The following is a 17,890-nucleotide window of genomic DNA, read 5'->3' on the forward strand; positions in this document are numbered from 1 at the left end:
GAAGCATCTCCCCTTAACAGCAAGACCTTTGCCTTGGGGAGAAAGGAGATGCCTCCACTTCTGAGTCACAAGTCTTTTCCCAGGAGACACTGAAAAAGTTGCCCTGGTATCCGACCCAGTTCTGTCCTTGACCCTGGTTGCAGGAGATCCTTGATGAGAGACCGGCGTGGTGGCCTTGTGCATTTGGGTCCCGTGGACACTCTCACTCTGAGCAGGACATAACAGTTTGATCTAATATTTGTTGCCGACGCTTCTTCCTTTGCTCTTATTTCTGTCTCGTAAAATCTTCTAGGAGACGCCTCAGGTCTACGGTTCTAACAGAGTTCTACTAAATAATTTTTACCTTAGCTCTCTGATTTCGAAATGTGAATATTATTTTGTGAAATTTGGGGAACGGTTTATTAATCGTTATTTTAAGAATTTGAGTCACATAAATTGCCAAGTTGAATTACTGGCTAGGCACGTAGAACACCATTCAAACACAGTGTGGTTTCCTCAGCTTCTCGACTTGGCTTTTCCCCTTCACCTGGGCCGTTTCTGTGACCGAGTAAGGGTCCCAGGTGACACGTCTCTCTTGTATTCTGACACTCAACTGGCACTTAACCAACAAGTACTGAACAGGAACTTGTCATAAACCCTGAGTTCCTCTCGGTCATTTGTGGGTTTTACAAAAAGCATTTAAGACCAAGTCCAGGCGATGTAAGGGTTTGGTGGAAGACATGCAGTTAAGAGAGGGAACAGGAAATAGCGAGTGGTGTGGTGGTCGCCAGACTGACGTCCTGGAGGCCAGGACTTCATGGTCACAGCCCTCACGCTGGCCCTTGGCCCACAGGGGTCTCAGTGGAGTTATTTCCACTGGAAGGAACAGAAGTTCCGGAAGGAGGCGTCCTGGGTGCCCGGGTGCAGACAAGGCTTTGAAAACTGGTGGCATTTGCTTTGGACCTTGAGGCACCAGGGAGCTCTTGGGAACCCCGCTTGCCAGGTGGCGGAAAGTGTGGGTGATGGCGGCTGCAACTCCAGGCCTGCCCCGTGAGCCATCAAAAGGGGATGCAGTCAGGTGGGGAGCGTGGCTTGGGGCCCATGGGCAGAATGACCTGAGGAGGGAGCAGGGGAGACTTTCCACAAAACTCCTAGCCGCTGTTCCAGACAGAAGCTGGGCCACAGGCGGGTCGTCCTGAGGCGAATCTCAAATTGGGCCTGCTGAGTGGGGGGCGAGGGAAGACCTCGGGTCTGGAACGTCCGCAGGAGCCGCGGCTGGAAACCCAGGTTGGGATTCAGGCAGATGGACACTCCAAGGGCCGCAGCAGGGCCGAGGATAGCAGAGAGACGGGCAGGGTCCCGGAGGCCACCCTGAGGCAGCCGGAGCAAGACCGGGCCTGGACTGCCTGCCACTGCACACTTGGCTACACCACCTCAGACCAACGTTGGGGTCCTGTGGGGGCCAGGAAGCTCGGGGACCCCACCCTGTGTGATGAGAGTGTGTCTCTGCTCCCTAGCCCCCACCGGGCCTTGACAGTGGGGAGGACAGACAGAACGGGAGGTGAGCACAGAGGACGGTGGAGGACCAGGGCTGTCCCAGCCCACACAGGTCCACTTCCCGACTCCCCCTCTGGGCACTCGCCTGAGAACCTTCCGCTGTGGCCCCCACCAGGGCCCACGCTGACCTAAAGGACGCTCCAGGCCCTGGAGCGCGGAGTGCTCTTCCTGCCCCACCCAAGAGGGAGAGCTGAGACCTAACCTGCCCCTACCCCAGCCTCACTTCTTCCAGGGCCTCCATGGGCCGCTGGGACAGGCCTTTCCCTCCCACTTGTTGACTGCCTCCGGCATACCTCGGACATATTGTCATGCCCAGGAACCCTCAGCGTGTCTGTTTCCTGGCCCAGGGTGGTAAGGTGGGGTGTGGGAAGGAGCAGAGGAGGGCAACTCCATCCCGAAGCATGGCATCGAGGGTTGGCCAGCACAGAACTGGCCGGTCTCCTCTCCCACTATGCCCACCCAGCTCAGGACTCCACGAGGTAGCGAGCAAGAGCAGCAGGGCTCGGGGTTCTCAGTACGCAGCCTCCCTGCCTCCCTGCCTCCCTGCCGCCTGCCCGTTCAGAGATAGGAAAGCAGTTTGTCAAATATCCAAGCACCTAGTCCTTCCCCGGAGAAGCTCACACGCCTGGCGCTTGAGTGGTTTTCCGGGTTTAGGTGGAAGCTGTGCGTGCATGTAGGCGTCTGCCCCTTGCGCCCACTTCACCGCAGTGCTTGCAGATACGGGGAGCGGGCAGAGGAGCTGGAGGTCAGCTCTGTGCCCGTGGTGCCCCGGCAGGGTCGCTGACGAGGAGGTGCTGGGATCCCAGAGGGGCCCATCCTGCGGAGAGGCTCCGCGTGGCTTCCACCAGGCAGGTTACCATGGAAACAGAGCTGTGTGGCTTACCTGGAGGGTACATTTGTGACTTATGGGTGCATGATAATACAGTACACCCAAATCCGGGGGCGGAAGACAGCAGTAACGGCCGCCGTGCCGCCTGGTGTCTGTGGGCCGGGAACCGGAAGGCAGCGTGGCTCAGGGACTCTCGTGAGGTGCTGTCCAGGCGCAGGTGGGGCTGTGGCCGCTGGAAGGCTTGCCTGGTCCTGGAGGAAGCTCTTGGAGCTGGCTCACTGGCCTGGCTGGCAGGGTGGTGCCCGCCCTTGACAGAGGCTTCAGCGCCCTGGGTGGACCTCTGCACGTGCCACCTGCCCGTCCCCCTGGCCTGGCAGCCTGCCCTGAAGCCGAAGCTGTGGCAACTCTCATGACCCGACTTTGGAAGCTGAGTTCCGTCATTTCTGCAGTGTCCTGCTGGTGGACCGGTCCCGCCCGTCCTGCTGGTGAAGTACCCGGAGGCAGGGTCTTGGGGGCTGTGGTGGAGACTCTGCCAGCAGGGGTACCGACTCCGTCACTGGCTCTCTCAGCCCAGTGTCGCTGTCACGAGCCACTGTTGGCCCCAGTCTTCGAGGAGACCAGGGTCAAGGCTGCTCTCTGTGTCACTGTGGGGTGGCCCTCCCAGGCACCAGGCTTGTCCCCCTGATTGAATCTGTTCTAATGCTCTTTCCTTGCTGAATTCTAGCTCACACTGTCAGGCGTAAAACAAAATCGAATGGGATTCTGCAAAAAACGACTATTTATCGCTTGGTGCTAGTCCCAAAATTATGAGCTGCTGGCTCTCTGCAGGAACTTGGGAGTTGGTGAGGGTGGAATGAATCTGGCTACAAATACAGTCTGCTTTCCAGGGAAGAGGGCCGCAGAGCCACGACCCAGCAGCCGGTCTCGGGCGTGCGGCCCTCTGGGTGAGGCTCGCCGAGTTCCGGCACCCAGTTCGAGACCCTCCGCGCAGTGAAGGATAACCTGAGATTTTACCGAGTTCATACTGTTCTTTCGGCAGGTTCGGTGTCTGCTGTTGCTGCCAGTCACCTTCTGGAAGAGGGCGCGTGGGCGTGTTTGAAGCTGGGACGCGGTGTGGCCGTGGTGGAGGGGAGGGAGGAAGGGCTGCGTGCAGGAGGGCGCTGGGCCGTGCTCGGTTCTGCAGGCCAACGTGACAGCTAACAATGGTGCTCGGGCGCTGTCCTCATGGCCCCGACAGCCGCGCAGCCGAGCTCTGCAAAGTTTGCGGAGGGAGAACAGAGGCCACGCGAGAAGAGCCTCCTGGGAGACCGAGCAGCTCTGCCCCTCCAGGGCCCCGCGCTGCCTAAACGCCTGTTCCCCCGAGGAGGGGACTGAGCCAGTGCCTGTCCCGCGGGTGTGCCTTGGCTGTGGGTGCCCTGAGGAGCAGGCCGCACCTTGGCCCGGCGTGGGGACACCTGGGGAGCATGGCCGGGGCGCCTGCTCCTCCTCCATGGTGCTTGGATCGACCGCGGTCTTCAAGCTTTGCTGGTGGAGGATTTCTGTTTGGAGAAATGAAACCCAGTCACATGTTGTCAGCAGTTAATCTGTGCCCTGGACTGCCCTGGGGGTGGGAATGCGTGTGGGGATGGGACGGCCAGGTGACTGGGTGCTCAGCGTGTTTAGGGAAGGCTCTGTCACACTCATAGAGCAGGGAAGCCGGAATGCGGCCAGCCGTGGTCAGGGACTTTTCCCTCTCACAGTGTCCCATGGAGACACTGAACCCTGCTCATGTGACATGGATCCCGATCGGGCTGCCGGCCCCACCCGCTTGCTCTGGCCATGACCACCCTCCCTCAGGCTTCAGTGCCCTCCTCGTGGGAGATGACCCAGGCATGGCCAGTACCTGCTCCCCAGGAGTCTCCCCAGGCTGGGCCTCCTCCCCATCACCAGTGCCTCCTGCCTCCCTGGCCTTCTTGTCTGTTTTGGCCTAATCTAGCCTCCCCGCCCAGGGCCAGTCCTCTGCCTGGGTCGTCTGGTGTGCTCTCTGCTGCCGTGGCCAAGGCCATGTCTTGGCCTTCTGGAGGCACAGGCAGTTCACAGTGCCTCATGTCCCGTGTTCAGGACACTCGAGGGAGAGCCCAGCGCTGCCGGTGCAGGACCCGAATCCGTGATGCTGTCAGAAACCGGTAGGAAAAGCTGTTGGCCTGACCCTGGTGGGAGGAGGGCCGTCTGCTCTCTGTATTTTCTAGAATACCAACAGTGGGCATGGGGCACTTCCACCATGGGCAGAAACGGCAGGGAAGGGAAGGGAGTGGCCAGCGAGCCGGTGTCTACCACGGTGGCTGCGATTCCTTCCTCTGTGGAGCCGGGATGGCCCGTGCCCTGCGGCTCACGGGGCCAGAACTCGAGGAGGAAGCAAATCCCAGGCCTTCATGTGAAGAGCTGGGCACCCGAGGCCCAGACCTCGAAATCGCCAGGCAGCCTCTTCAGCCAAGGGGCGGGTCTCTGTGCGTCACATCTGGCCCCCGGGCTGGCTCCCCACACTTTCTCAGTCTGTGCTCTGCAGGGCTGTGGCCCTAACCACTGCCCTCCCCAGACTCGCCTCAGGGACCTGCACAGCCTGCAGCAGTGACGCCCGTCACAGGCCTCTGTGACTCCCCGACCCTGAGTCATCGTACCAAGAGGGCAGTGGAGAAGGGGAGGCTACCAAGCCAGCAGTGGCCTCCAGGTGTGGTGCCCGGACCAGCGACCGTGCCCGTCCAGGCCCCGCCCAGACCCGCTGCGTCAGAAACCCTGGTAGTCGCGGCCTCCACGGCCTCTGGGTGGCTCTGCAGCTCACGCCAGTTTGAGAACCACTGAGTCACAGTCTGTAGGAGCCTGAAATCTGGGCAGGGCAGCAGGCCAGCTTCGCTGCTGTGACTCGTGGTTTCCCTCTGGGCTTGGTAACTGGGTTTCCTTATCCATGTCATAAGTGCAACTGAGTCTTAGTCATGAACACTGGGGTTCTAAACTGCTCTTTTTTCTTGACATAAGGAAATGTTGTGTCAGCAAGTAGTTGATTTCTAAGCAGAAGGGCTCATTACAACCCTGGAGGCTGGGGATCAGAACTGGCCCTGCACTGGGCCTCAGCCCACCCACCCACCACGCCAGCTGAGCTTGGGAGGTTGCAGGAGGCCCCGTGGCCAGTCGACTGATCAAGCCGTGACCTGCTGACTGGCTGGGCGACCAGGCACTCGCCCCTGCCTCGCTCTCTGGGCCTCACTCTGTTCCTCTGTCAGCGTGGCCTCATCGGCCAGAGGTTTCAGGTCCTGATTCACGAATCGTGTTTTGTTTTCCTTCGCTTGCTCCCATAGACTCTGCTAAGTTCCACGGACCTAAGGAATTCTTTTTACCAGAAACGGCTTCCTGAGCATGAACGCAGTGGAAGAATCATAAATAAAACGTAAGCTGTTCACTTAAAACTTGTTCAACGTTTCTAAATCCTACGCGGTGACACTCAGACACATCTTTTCCACGTTTAAACCCTACGATTAAAAACAGTCTATGTCCAGGAATCTGAGAGGTACAGAAGAACACAGCTCCAGAGGCAGAATCTCCTACAGTTGTTAAAAATAACATCTTCATGTTCTCGTCCGTGGAAGAGGCCGAAACAGAGGCTGGACTCACAGCCTAATGGCCTGGCGGTGTGTTGTGCAGGCCTCAGACCCAGGAAGCAGAGTCAGGGTCCCGGCAGGCAGAGGCGGCAGCCCCCAGCCTCAGCCTGAGCCCCAGTTCCACTCAGCCCTGTTCACACAGTCCACAGCAAGGACCCACCAACTGGTCCCACCGTGGCGCACCTCTCGGGCAGAGGCCATGACCTCGGTCCGCACCCCGAATCCCGGTGCCTCTGACCTTGGCTACACACTGACCAGGACGAGGCTGCCTGTGGCCCTGGCACACCCTGAACAGGAGCCACGCAACACGTCACGTGGCCCCGCCAGAGCCGGGGCTAGGGGCCTGGCAGCAGCCCTCCTGGCCTGTGTCCCTCCCTTGTGCTCACTCCACGCCCACGCTGTTCACCCACTGTGCACCTGTTTGTGTCCGCAGAGAGAGAACGCTGGGTGGACTGGATGGTGCCTGTCCCTGACTGGAATCCAGGGGAACGCCGTCCTTTCTTTACGCTGCTCTGGATTTTCCCAAAGCTGTGCAGATAGGCTGTGTGGTGGGTTCTGCTCTCGTTCCACAAGGTCAACACAATCGCAAAGTAACACAATCGCACAACAAAGCACCTGTTTTCGAGGTAAAATGTAAAAGTGATTGGAACCCAAAGGGTCTCTAAAACCCGCCCCCTTGCTACCTAAACAGGCACAAAGTCCATAGGAGGTGTGAAAGCTGAGTCAAGGTCAAGTGCAGCCAGCAGCTCTAAGAGGAAGCTCCTGCTTGGGGCTGCCCCCTCGCAGCCCCGTGGCGCCTTCTCTTGGGGACACTGTGGGGTCCGTGGCCCTGCGGCAGGACACCGTGCCCTTCCCTGTGTCCAGGTAACATGCTGAAAACCCACACTGGAGGAAGATGTCTGAACTGACCTCACGATAAAAACTAAGGCAAAGGTAATTCTGAAAATCTCTTTGAAGGAAATTCAAAACCCATGGCTGGGCGGAGCTAACCAGTAGCCTCAGGCAGAAAGATGAAAAAATCGCCAGCCGCACTGGCAGGAGGGTCCTGGCTTAATTCTCCTTTTATAAATTTATTCGATTCTTCATCTTTGTGGTGCGGGGGCGCGAACCCAGGGCCCGGCCTGTGCTGGGCACGTGCAGCCCCGAGGGAGCTGGAGCCTCGCGCTAGCTTCCCGGGGGCTACTGAAGCTCTCTTCTGTCACCCAATCTGCGTGTGCTCGGGTGTCCAGGGTGTAGGGAGTAGTGCAGACGTGACTGCGCTCCGGGAGGTCCAAGTGGGGAGGACAGAGGGAAGGAGCTGTCCTGTCAGGGCGCGTCCTGCCCTCAGCAGGAAGTCTGGAGGAAGCAGCAGGAGCCAGGGCTGGCCTGGCGGCTGGGGCACCTCTGGGCAGCCATTGCATCCTCCCATACCTGGAGCCAGAAGCCACCCACGGCCGGCTTCTGAGGCCATTGGGGCCTCCCACGCTTCAGGCGATGCTCCTGGCGCACCTTCGGCCACGGCTCTGGGGCTGTTGATGACACAGGACAGTTCTGAGGTTCCCAGGTCCAGCTGGGGAGAAGCGGGGGTGACCACAGCCACGTCCCTGCCCTCTCTCAGCCCGGTGCCCGGCTGTGGCCTGCACTGTCCTTAGGGGCGACGCATGTCCAGGTTTTCTGCTTTTGCTATTGTGAATAGGAATTTGATTTTTCAAGATATATTCCCTTCTCCTTTCTGCCAGTCCAGCTGAGAGCAGATTTTAAATCTTCCTTTTATCTGGCTACTACTGAATTCTCTCATTGGCAGGGACTTGTCTGTTCAACTGCTATAACAACCCCCAGCCCTGGACGGCACATAAACAAAAGCGGGTTGTTCCTCAGGGTTCTGGATGCTGGACCTGGCGAGGGCCTCCTGGGGTCACAGCCAGCTGCTCCTGGAGCCTCGCAAGGGCCAGAGGGGAGTCTGGGGTCCCTCTTGTCATTCCTGTGGCTCCAGCTGTGACCAACTTCCTCCGGAAGGCTCCCAGCTCCAAACACCATCACGCTGGTGCTTGGGATCTCAGTGTGTGGATTTTGGGGAACAGAACAGCAGTGCGAGAGTTTCCCACTCATCTTCTTAGATTCTCTATCTGCGAGACTTTGCACATTGCAGCAATTTTGGAGCAACGTATCTGTTTGTGCTGACTTGGAACTGACTGGTTCCAAAAGCCTCCAAGGCTGATGATGATATTTCAGGACGTCACCTCTTCCCCATAGATTTTAAAAGTCACGAATATCTGTCGAGTGTCCTTTGAATCTGTGATACTGGGATTACATGGTTGTTCCTGCTTTGACACACTGTTATGATGTGGTAGTTAATGAATTTCCTAATATTAAATAACTTATGTTCCTCAGACTAATCTTTGCTGTCATGGCAGGTCATTTTCTTAATGTAATTTGAATTTATAATGCAATTTTAAAGTTTGATTTACTATTAGTTTTGATTCTTTTATCCATATTTATAAGTAAAAGGAGTCTATGGTTGACAGAAACTGTGTCATCGCTAGGTCTGGAAACATAGTTGTCCTAGCATGATAAAGTTAATTTACTAACTCTGTCATCTGTCAGCAGCAGTGATCTCCATACAGCGTAGAATGTACTTAAGACTTCGAATTTGAGTGGGCCAACCTCTCAGTAGAGAGGTTGTATGCTTGTTTGTTGAGGTAATTATTTGATAAACATTAAAAGTTAATTGTTGCTCGATCTGTTTTGAGAATTTTAGATTACCTAAGGAGGTTACCAGTCCCTCAAAATCACTTCTTTATTAACATTTACTTGCACATAACTTGGCTAGAAAATTGCTTGGCAATATTGTCTTTTAATTGCAGCTCCTCTCAGTGGCAATATGGTTTTTCTCATTTCTATTCGTCGGGCGAGCCAGATGGTTGTCCATTTTAGTAATATTTTGGAGACACTATACTCTCCTATTGAATGAATAGTTCTTCCTTCCTGTTTTCTGTTCTCATGTTTTTACCTCTGGTCTTCTCTTCATTTCTCGTCCTCTGGTGATTATTTGCTGAGGAATTCAGGTGTAAGCTGTCCTCTCTGCGCAGCTTCCCCCATGCTGAGGTTTTGGTGATGGCTGACGTCACGCGCCCCAGGGCCTGCGATGTGCGCTTACTCTCTTTTCTTTCTTGAGCTACCCAGGAGACCCCTGCTGGATGTCTTTACTAACTCATCTTCTACTGAGTTCCCACTTTGTGCCATGATCCCAGGACGCTGGCCGGTACTCTCTTCCTGCTGTCCCTGTCCCATCGAGTTTCAGCAAAACCATACTGGGATTGACCGACTGCCTGCACAGATGACAGGAAGCAGGGTAGTTGACCTGCGCGCTCCCAGAGAGAGTCTGTCAGAACCGTACGTCCTTCCTGAGGCCACGTCTGCTCATGCTGTCCCAGGTGGACGGTGTGGAATCCACCTCGGCTGTTCCTCTTCATGTGTGCGTCTGTGTGTGTCGGACATTGTCACCCAGCCTCTGATTGACTGACCCCTTCTGCAGACGCTACCCGAGTCTCAGGTTGGATGGAGAGTGGGACCATCTTGGCCAGGTGATGGGTACCTGGCTCACGTGGATTTGCGTTCTGGAGTGAGGGTAGGAGAGAGGCCTCAAGTTAATGGATGGTAAATAAGATGATTTCAGATCGTGCCGAGTTCTGTGAGTTCATAAAGTGGGATAAGGCGATGGAGGGTGGTCACCCTGGGAACTACACAGTGGTGACAGGCAGACCTCTCTGGGGAGGGGCATCTGCTCTGCCCCTGGCTTTGGTCTGAGTGCTCGTGTGCGGTTCATAAATGGAAGGAGGCAGGGCCTCTGGGAGGCGGGCAGGTCCTGGGGAGGAGCCCTCCCGAGTGGACTCGGTGCTCTTGTGGAGAAGTGAGGTATGGAGGGCCCTTCTGCCCCGTGACAGCAGAGCCAGAAGGAACATCCTCCAGGAGGCAGACCTTGCTGGCCTCGGCAGGGGCTGGCCCCTAGTCATGGACCTCACGGCCTCCAGGTGGTAAGGCGTGAGTTTCTGCTGTTGATAAGCCGCCCAGCCTAGGGTGTTCTGTCATGGCATCCCGCAGACCCGCACGCCCCGAGCACGAGGTGTTCCAGCTCTGCCGCCGTCTCCTCCAGCGTGTCCTTGTCCACCCTTCCTTTAAAGACTCTACTTTTTAGGTCTCCCTCTCCGTATAAGAATCATCGTGTAAGATCCATTTTATAAGCCACTCCGAGGGAATTAGCCCTCTGATCTGTTGCTGATCGGTTTATAACGGCTTATGCGCACTTCCTGGGCCATGTTAGTGTTCCTGGTTTAAAGCCATTTCCTTTGCTTTCTGTTTTCTGCTGTATTGATTGTTTCATATGCTTATCCTTTAAACTTATTAGCAAGAGAGCTCTATCTTGTTATAGACCATTTTGCTACTGATTGTCTTCACCTTTATGAAATGTGCATTTGAAATTATATTTGTCTTAATATTGAAGTCAGGAATAAATGGCTTCTTCAACTTTCTAAAAGGAATTTTAGCTTTTATTTACTTTCTCTGTCCCCTTCCCAATGTCTGTCACATATTCCGTTTTGTTTTCATAAATTCACTGAAGGGGCTGCAGATTCACCTGCAGTCATAAGAAACAGTCCGGAAAGAGCCCCGTCCCCACCACCCACTTCCCCCTCTTGCTTGCCTTTTGCAGAACCTGAGTTCGGATTAGGTGTCCCTTCTCTGAAAGGCTTGGGGCCAAACGTGTTTTGGATTTTGACTATTTTAGCCTATTTGCCAACACATACTGAGAAGCCCTGGGCAGGAGCAGCTCTGCCCACAGAGCTCAGCTTCACGGAAGGCACACCTCCCTCTGGGCCGAGGGGAGTTCCGGCCCTGTTCACCATGCACCTGTGTTTGACGGCAGCCCCTCACTGAATTTTCTGCTTGGGGCCTTGTGTCACAGCTCAAGAATTTCAGATGTTGGAGCTTTGGACTTGGGATTTTGAGGTTAGGGGTACTCGACGTGTAACGGGGATTTTGTCTTGTTTGGTTTCGGGTGCTGGATGTCAAACCCCAGGCCTCGCAGACGCCGGCTGTGCCACTGATCTGCATGCCCAGCCCCACTTCCTACTTTATTTTGAGGTGGGGTCTCGCTGAGTTGTCCAGGCTGGCCTGGAGCTCGCCGGCCTCCGGCCTCAGCCTCGGAATGGCCAGGAGCAGGGGTGTGCGCCACGGCACCCAGCGATGGGCAGGAGCTTGACAGTGATGCACACCACCTGTCCCCTTCCCATGTCCCCTGACGGGCGTGACTTACCGTGTGTGTGTGTGTGTGCGCACGCGCGCGTTTCCCTCTGTGCATTTTGTCCCCTGCGTGGGCTTGTGTATCCATCAACACAGTTGGGACGCTGGGTCCTCCATCACCGTGGCCCCAGGTTCTGCACCTGGCCTTGCACAGACCCCCTCCCCCAACCCTGCTGCCGTCACCTCGTTTCTGCCTTCCATTTCTCAAACTTTGTCACTTCAAAAATGTGCATCGATGAGCTGGTGGAGGGGGCAGTTTGGGGAGGGCCTACTCCCCCCATCATCGTGTGCCTGAGGTTTGCTGGGTTCTGCTGGTTGGGGTATTGCACGCTCGGGCTGGGTGTATGTCTCACACACACCCGGGTGTGGCCTCCTTTTCCTCTTCTTCACGCGGGTTTTGGTACAGCGGGTTTTAAATTTTGACTGGGGTCAGTTTATTACATTTTTTTATTATGGGTTGTATTTTTGAGTTTTGGGGCCTAGATCCCACAGATCTTCCCCTTTTCTTCTTTTCTAACACTTGTGTGGTTTTGCAGTTGATGTTGAAATCCACGACGGGCCTTGTTAATTTTTGATGAGGTGGGAGGCTGAGCCAGGTTCTTGTCCTGTGTTTCTGTGGGTCTCCCTCTGGGGTCTCCCTGCAGCAAACGGGCCGTTGCTCTTCACCCTGTTCAGTCAATTCCCCTCTCCTTAATTTTTCTGAACGTTGATTTTTTTTTTAATCGTTAATGGGTGTTGGATTTTGTCAAATACTTTTTCTGAGTCAGTTGATAGGATCGTATGAGTTTTGTCTTGAATTTGTGGATACTGTGGCTTGCATGCATGGACTGACGGTTTTGGGTGTGTTTTCGACTTTACTGTGCAGGGCTGGGGATCAAGCCCAGGCTGGGACTTGCTGTGGGAGCATCCCACCTGAACTGCGTCCCCAGCCCCTCACTGCCTGGTGCTGACCCTGAACCAACTCTGCATCCTGCAGTGAGCACGGCTTGGTCACGGTGTCTGATTCTTTCTGTTTACTGACGGGTTCACTTTGCAGGTATCTTGTGAGGATTCTTACATCTAAATTCATGAGAGATGGGGTCTGTAATTTCTTTTTCTTTTCTTTTTTTGTATTATCTGTCTGATTCTGTTATCAGGTCTCATAAAATGAATTAGGAGATATTCCTATTTCTTCTATTTTACGGGCGAGTGTGTATAAAATCGTGCGTGGGAGAAACTACATAAAGCAGGTGTTAATTCCTCTGTCGGTGGAGAATTCCTCAGTGCGCTGCCTGGGCCTGGAGGTGTTCTTTGGGTTTTAGGAGCTCTTAAATCATTCACGTATTTTCTTTAGTGATCACAGGAGTATTCAGACGGTGCATTTCGTCTGTGCGAGGGTCTACAGCCCCTCCCAGGGATTCGTCTTAATGCCCCCAGGAATAGGTCCTCCTGAGTCGTTGGACTTGGAGTGTAGGCTGCCTGGCTACCCTCTGGGTGGCCGTGGTCTACGCGACGGCCCTGCTCCCCCCTGGCTTGGCGACCTGTCTCTCCGTCTGCCGTTGCTCTGCTGGAGTTCGGCTGGTCTCCTTTTTCCACGGAGCCGGGTTTTCCTTCACTGATTTCTTTCCCACCTGTCCTCCACCCGTCCGTCATTTCTGTTCTTTCCTTCCTCTGCCTGCTTGGAGCTTTGGCATTTCCCATTCTCCTCTCCCTCTTGTTTTGCAGGGTAGAACCTTGGGTTACCGACAGGTGCTGGGTTTTCACTCTGATTCAGTTCTCTGCTCGCTGTGAGCTTTTTCCTGTGAACCCTGGACTTCGAAGTGCAGGTGAGGTCTCCTTGCAGGGAGTGGTTTCTTGGTGGCTTTCTGTTATGCTTTTTAGTGATTCCGTTAGAGTCAGAGAAGACACTCCGTGATTTCAGATTATAGCTCTGTGCCTTGTTTTCTAGTGTGACCTGTCTGGGTGAGTGTCCCTCGGGCATTTAAAACGTGCCTATTCCGTGGCGGTTGGGCGGGGTGCTGTGTGTCACAGATCCTGCTGGCTGCGCTTCTTAGGTCCCCTCCCTTGCTGACTTTCTCTGGTAGTTCTGGCCTTTGCTGGGAGGGAGGGGCGTTAGAGTCCTCAACCATAATCAGAAGTTCATCTGTTTCCCTGCTAACTCTGTCCTTTTTGGTTTCACATATTTTGAGGCTATTTTTTGGTGTGTTCACACTGAAAATCACAACTGGTCTTTCTGGTGGATAGATCTTTTTATTATTGCATGATCTCTCTCTTTGCTTCTAGTGGTTTTCTGGATTGTAAAGTGTATTTTATTGGTTTTTAATATAGCCACTGCTGCTGCTTAAAGCTGATATCTGGGCTGGGGGTGGTGGTGCACAACTGTAATCCCAGCTGCTCAGGAGGCTGAGGCAGGAGGATTGAGAGTTTGAAGCCAGCCTCAGCCTGAGCGAGGCCCTAAGCAAACTCAGTGAGACCCTGCCTCAAAATAAAACATAAAAAGGGCTGGGGATGTGGGTGAGTGGGTAAGCATCCCTGGGTTCAATCCTGGTACCAAAAAAAAAAATGTGGGCTGGGTTGTGGCTCAGTGGTAGAGCACTTGTCTAACACGCGTGAGGCACTGGGTCCGATGCTCAGTGCCTCATAAAAATAAAGAAGTAAAATAAAGGGCATGTCGCCTTCCGTCCTATGATGGCTGAGTTTGAAGTGAGTTCTCAGCAGCATGTGACTGGATCATGCTCTGGTGCCCTCTGCCAATCCCTGCAGTCGTGGGTCCTGGGTCTGGGTCGGTTCCTGGGAAGTCTGCTGTTTTACGTGGTGTTCAGCGTGGCCCTTGGTCCTGCTCCTGTCCTCTGGCTTCCTTGTGGGTGCCCCTTGACTTTTGGGGCGTGCAGGTCTCTCTGGGTGGTTTCGGGAGTGGCGGCTCCGTGACTGCAGCACAGGTCCCCAGCTGGAGGGTGACGAGACGAGGGCACCTCCTGCCGGTCCTCCTGCCGCCCCGCTGGGTTTGCCCGTCCCTCCAACACTCCCGTGACACTTGGTGGCATTGCACCAGGACTGGAGGGGCCTCGGGAGACACCAGGTGGTGGCGGTGGAGTGGGTGGGCCGTGGCAGGAGCAGGCTAATGGTGGAGGGCGGGTTTGGCCGCTTTTTCCCGGCCCCTCGGGCGGGCATCCTTGCTGAGTGGTGGCGACCGAGGGTGCCGCCCAGCCAGCAGGCTTCCGCCCCGGTCCAGCGCAGCGCTCTTGGACCCACAGCCACAGAATTGCAGGAGGCAAATGCCCTCTGTTCTTCACAAATGACCTGAAATGGCCGCAGAAGCTGGCCGGGGCAGTCCCTACCCTACACAGCGCCAGGTGGGCCGCCACCTCTGCCTCGACCGCGTGCTGGCGATTCATAGACCCTGGGAGCAGCAAGTCTGGTGGCCGCCCTGCACGTCCACCCTGCACGTCCACCTGCTCCCTCCCTCCCCGGCCGGAGTGTCCTGCTCGCTGCCTGCCGCGCCTCCTCCAGCCCGTCCCCCGCGGTGGGTCTGATGGTGACAACTGCCGTCCGCTTGCCTCCCGAGGGCGTCTCGCTCTCCCCTCGTTCCTCGGGGATGATCTCGCCAGGCGTAAAGCCCGCAGACGGTTCCCGTATCCTGCAGAACCCGCACGTGTTGGCACTCCTTCTGGCCTCTGCCATTTTTAAGTGAGGCATCCGTTGCCATTTGGATTCCTTTCCAGGGCGAGGAAGGCGTCACGGCTCTCTGGCTGCGTTCCCGAATTCCTCTGAGTTTTTAGTTTTCAGAAGTTTAATTATGATGTGTCTGAGGATGGGTTCGTTTGGATTTTTCCTGTTTGAGGGTTGGCTCAGCTTCTGGAATCTGTAGGTTTGTGTTTCTCAACACATTTGGAACTTTTTAGCCATTGTGTCTTTGAAGACGCCTTCTGTACACCTTATTTATTATTCATCTCGGTGCCAGGACGGAACCCAGGGGTGCTCCACCACTGGGCCACACCCCAGCCCTCTCATGTTTGTTCTGAGACAGGGTCTCGCTGAGTTGCTTAGGGCTTGCTGAGTCGCTGAGGCTGGACTTGAAGTCATCATCCTCCTGCCTCAGCCTCCCGAGCGGCCGTGCGCCTCGTTTCTTCTCCTGGGATCACAGCGGGTGGTGGTGGGTGTGTCCCGGGCCCCGAGGAACCCCGTCTTGCTGCCTGTTTTCCTTTGTTTCCCGCGCGTGGAGTGAGTGCTGTTGGTGCTGATCCGTCATCCCGGGGGCCGAGAGTGGCCTCTGTCATCGCTGCCGTCCCTCCGGCACGTTCCTGATTCCTGCCATGGCGCCCGTCCGTCCTGTGACTTCCACTCGGTTCTGGGGCAGGACTCCTTTCTGTTTGTGGAGACGTTCCTCGTTTCATTCGGCTCAGGGGGGGTTGTGACCGGCCGTGGAAGCGTTTTCCGGTGACTTCCTTGATGTTCTGCTGGGTGACCGCGGCCTGAGCACCGGGTGGTGCTGGCTGAGCTAGTCCTGCTCCGGTGTTGGCCCTGGTGGACGGTGGCCCTGCTCAGCCCAGCAGGCGGTCCCGGCCGAGGTTCCCATGGTGGTGTCATCGCAGAGCGTTGAGGTGACAGTGGAGTCAGCCCCGTTTACCTGGTGCCCTGGGGCCCCGCCCGTCCCTCCTGGTGCTGCTGGAAGGGACAGGAAGGGGCTCCTTAGGCCAGGGTGCAGGCATCCCCCCGAGCCTGGACAGAGAGACTCCAACTGGTGTTCTTCTGTCGCGAGGCTCCAAGCGCCCGCCAGGCTCCGGGGAACCCCGTGGTCTCTGGGGAGCCTTTCCGCCAGCGGAACCGAGCTGCCCAGGTCGCGCTGCTCGCTCAGGTGGCTGTCCATCTTCCTGGGCCTGACTTTCACTTGTGGGGGGCACTCCGGCCTGCCAGCAGGAAGAGAGCTGAGCTGTCCTTGCCGCCGAGTAGGGGGCACCGAAGTCCCGTCTGTCACGGGCCAGGCCTGGCGCTACCCGAGGCGCCCCTTCCACTGGGGGACGGTGAGCCTCCTGTTGCAGGGTTCTGGGGGATGCTGGACGCTGACTGTCCTGCTGGGCGGCGGGTGGCAGACACCCTGCGCTGTGCCGTCCCCGGTGCTGGGCCTCAGACCTGCTCGGCTCCTTCCCTCGAGGCTTCTCCGGGTGGCTTTGTCACTGCAAGCTCACGGGGTGCTGGAGGGAGGAGCAGGCGGCCCACGCCGTCTTGTCCTGGGCCCGCGGCCCCTTTGTGACCACCCAGTGTCCGGGTGGTTCTGGTCTTTGGTGTCGCGTTCCCTCTCACACCAGCTCAGTCCCCGCATCCCTGAGCCATTTTTACACCCTCTTCACACTCCGTCTCCCGGTCGACTGGGACTCTGCTTTCTCCCAGGGGGATCGGGCTTCCTTACTCCTGTGCTGGGGTTCGGAGCTGTCCGTCAAGGCCCCGGGTGCTGGAAGCTTCCCCCAGTGCCGTGACGCCAGCAGCGCGCTGAGGCCGGAGATGGCAGGGCCTTTCAGAACCTGAGCGTGTTGGCAGGTGGTGACGTCACCGAGGGCCCGACCCTCATGAGGGGTGCACGCTGGCCTTGCGGAGTCAGGCCATCCTTGTCAGGAAGGTGCAGGCCTGTCCCCAAACCTCTCTGCCCTCTCCCCTTATGCCCGTGGCCGGTTCCCTGTCTGATCCTCCAGCAGGTTTGAGAGCAACTAAAGGTGCCTTCACCAGAGGTCACCCGGAGAGGACACTTGGACTTGAACTTCTACCCTCTACAATGGTGACCTAAGTGAACCTTTTTTTCTTTACAAAGAACCTGCCCTCAGGTATTTTGCTATTATTTGCAGATTTAAAAATATGATCGTTAACTTTGCTGATGAAATTGTAGTGTGGTTGAGTATAGAGTTCTTGGGTCAGAGAATTTTAACTTCGATGTCTTGTGACCCAATGTCCTTTTTCATTTTTGATGACCATATTGATTGTGCATCCTCGTGGGGCTCTGTGGGATATGTGCGCAGAGCACGCACTGATCACAGCCAGCCTCCCTTTCCACCCGCCTCCCCACCCGCTGCCTGCACCCTCCCCATTCCTTAGTAAGCACTGCTCTGCTTTCAGGTAAATTTTTTTTAGCTTCCACATGTGAAAAAGAGTGTGAACTTGTCTTTCTATGTCTGGTTTATGTCACTTAACATGATGTCCCTCCGGTTCCATCCACTGTGCTACCAAAGACAGGACTCCGTTCTTCTTCATGGCTGAATACTACTCTCTTGTGTCTGTTGGCCACATTCCTCATCCCAGCGAGTGTGAGTAATGCCACAGCAGGTACGCCCACTTCATTTCCTTTGGAAGTGTGACCAGAGCGGGGCAGCTGGCTCATATGGCGGCTCCCACGTTCTCCACAGTAGGAATGCTTCATCTTAATTCATCTTTTAGATATTCATAAGGCACTTTGGTTTAATTAAAGCCTTCCTTTTGGATCCTTGCTTCATTCTGTTTGGAATGCGTTTCTCCAAGTGCTGAAGCGGCATGACAGGCTCCCCTCTGCTCTTCCTACGAGTGCAGTTGGCCCTCTGAAGCCCCGGCTCTGATTCCTGGTGTCAGTCAACAGCAAAATCGGCGGATCTGTACCACGTATGTGCAGATCCTC

General features: G+C 55.9%; 1 protein-coding gene and 1 long non-coding RNA gene across 8 annotated transcripts in view; both read left to right on the forward strand.

Moving 5' to 3' along the window:
- The window catches only part of Caln1 (calneuron 1), a 396,206-nt gene that overhangs the window by 254,858 nt on the left and 123,458 nt on the right, over positions 1 to 17,890 (forward strand). The gene's annotated exons all lie outside the window — the stretch shown is intronic.
- LOC124970108 (uncharacterized) overlaps positions 12,949 to 17,890 on the forward strand; it is a 37,615-nt gene continuing 32,673 nt past the window's right edge. The window contains exon 1 of the long non-coding RNA XR_007106078.1: positions 12,949 to 13,079. This is a non-coding gene — a long non-coding RNA (uncharacterized LOC124970108). The remainder of the gene's footprint in view (positions 13,080 to 17,890) is intronic.

This window comes from Sciurus carolinensis, chromosome 18 (assembly GCF_902686445.1).
Source record: "Sciurus carolinensis chromosome 18, mSciCar1.2, whole genome shotgun sequence".
Classification (NCBI taxonomy): domain Eukaryota; kingdom Metazoa; phylum Chordata; class Mammalia; order Rodentia; family Sciuridae; genus Sciurus; species Sciurus carolinensis.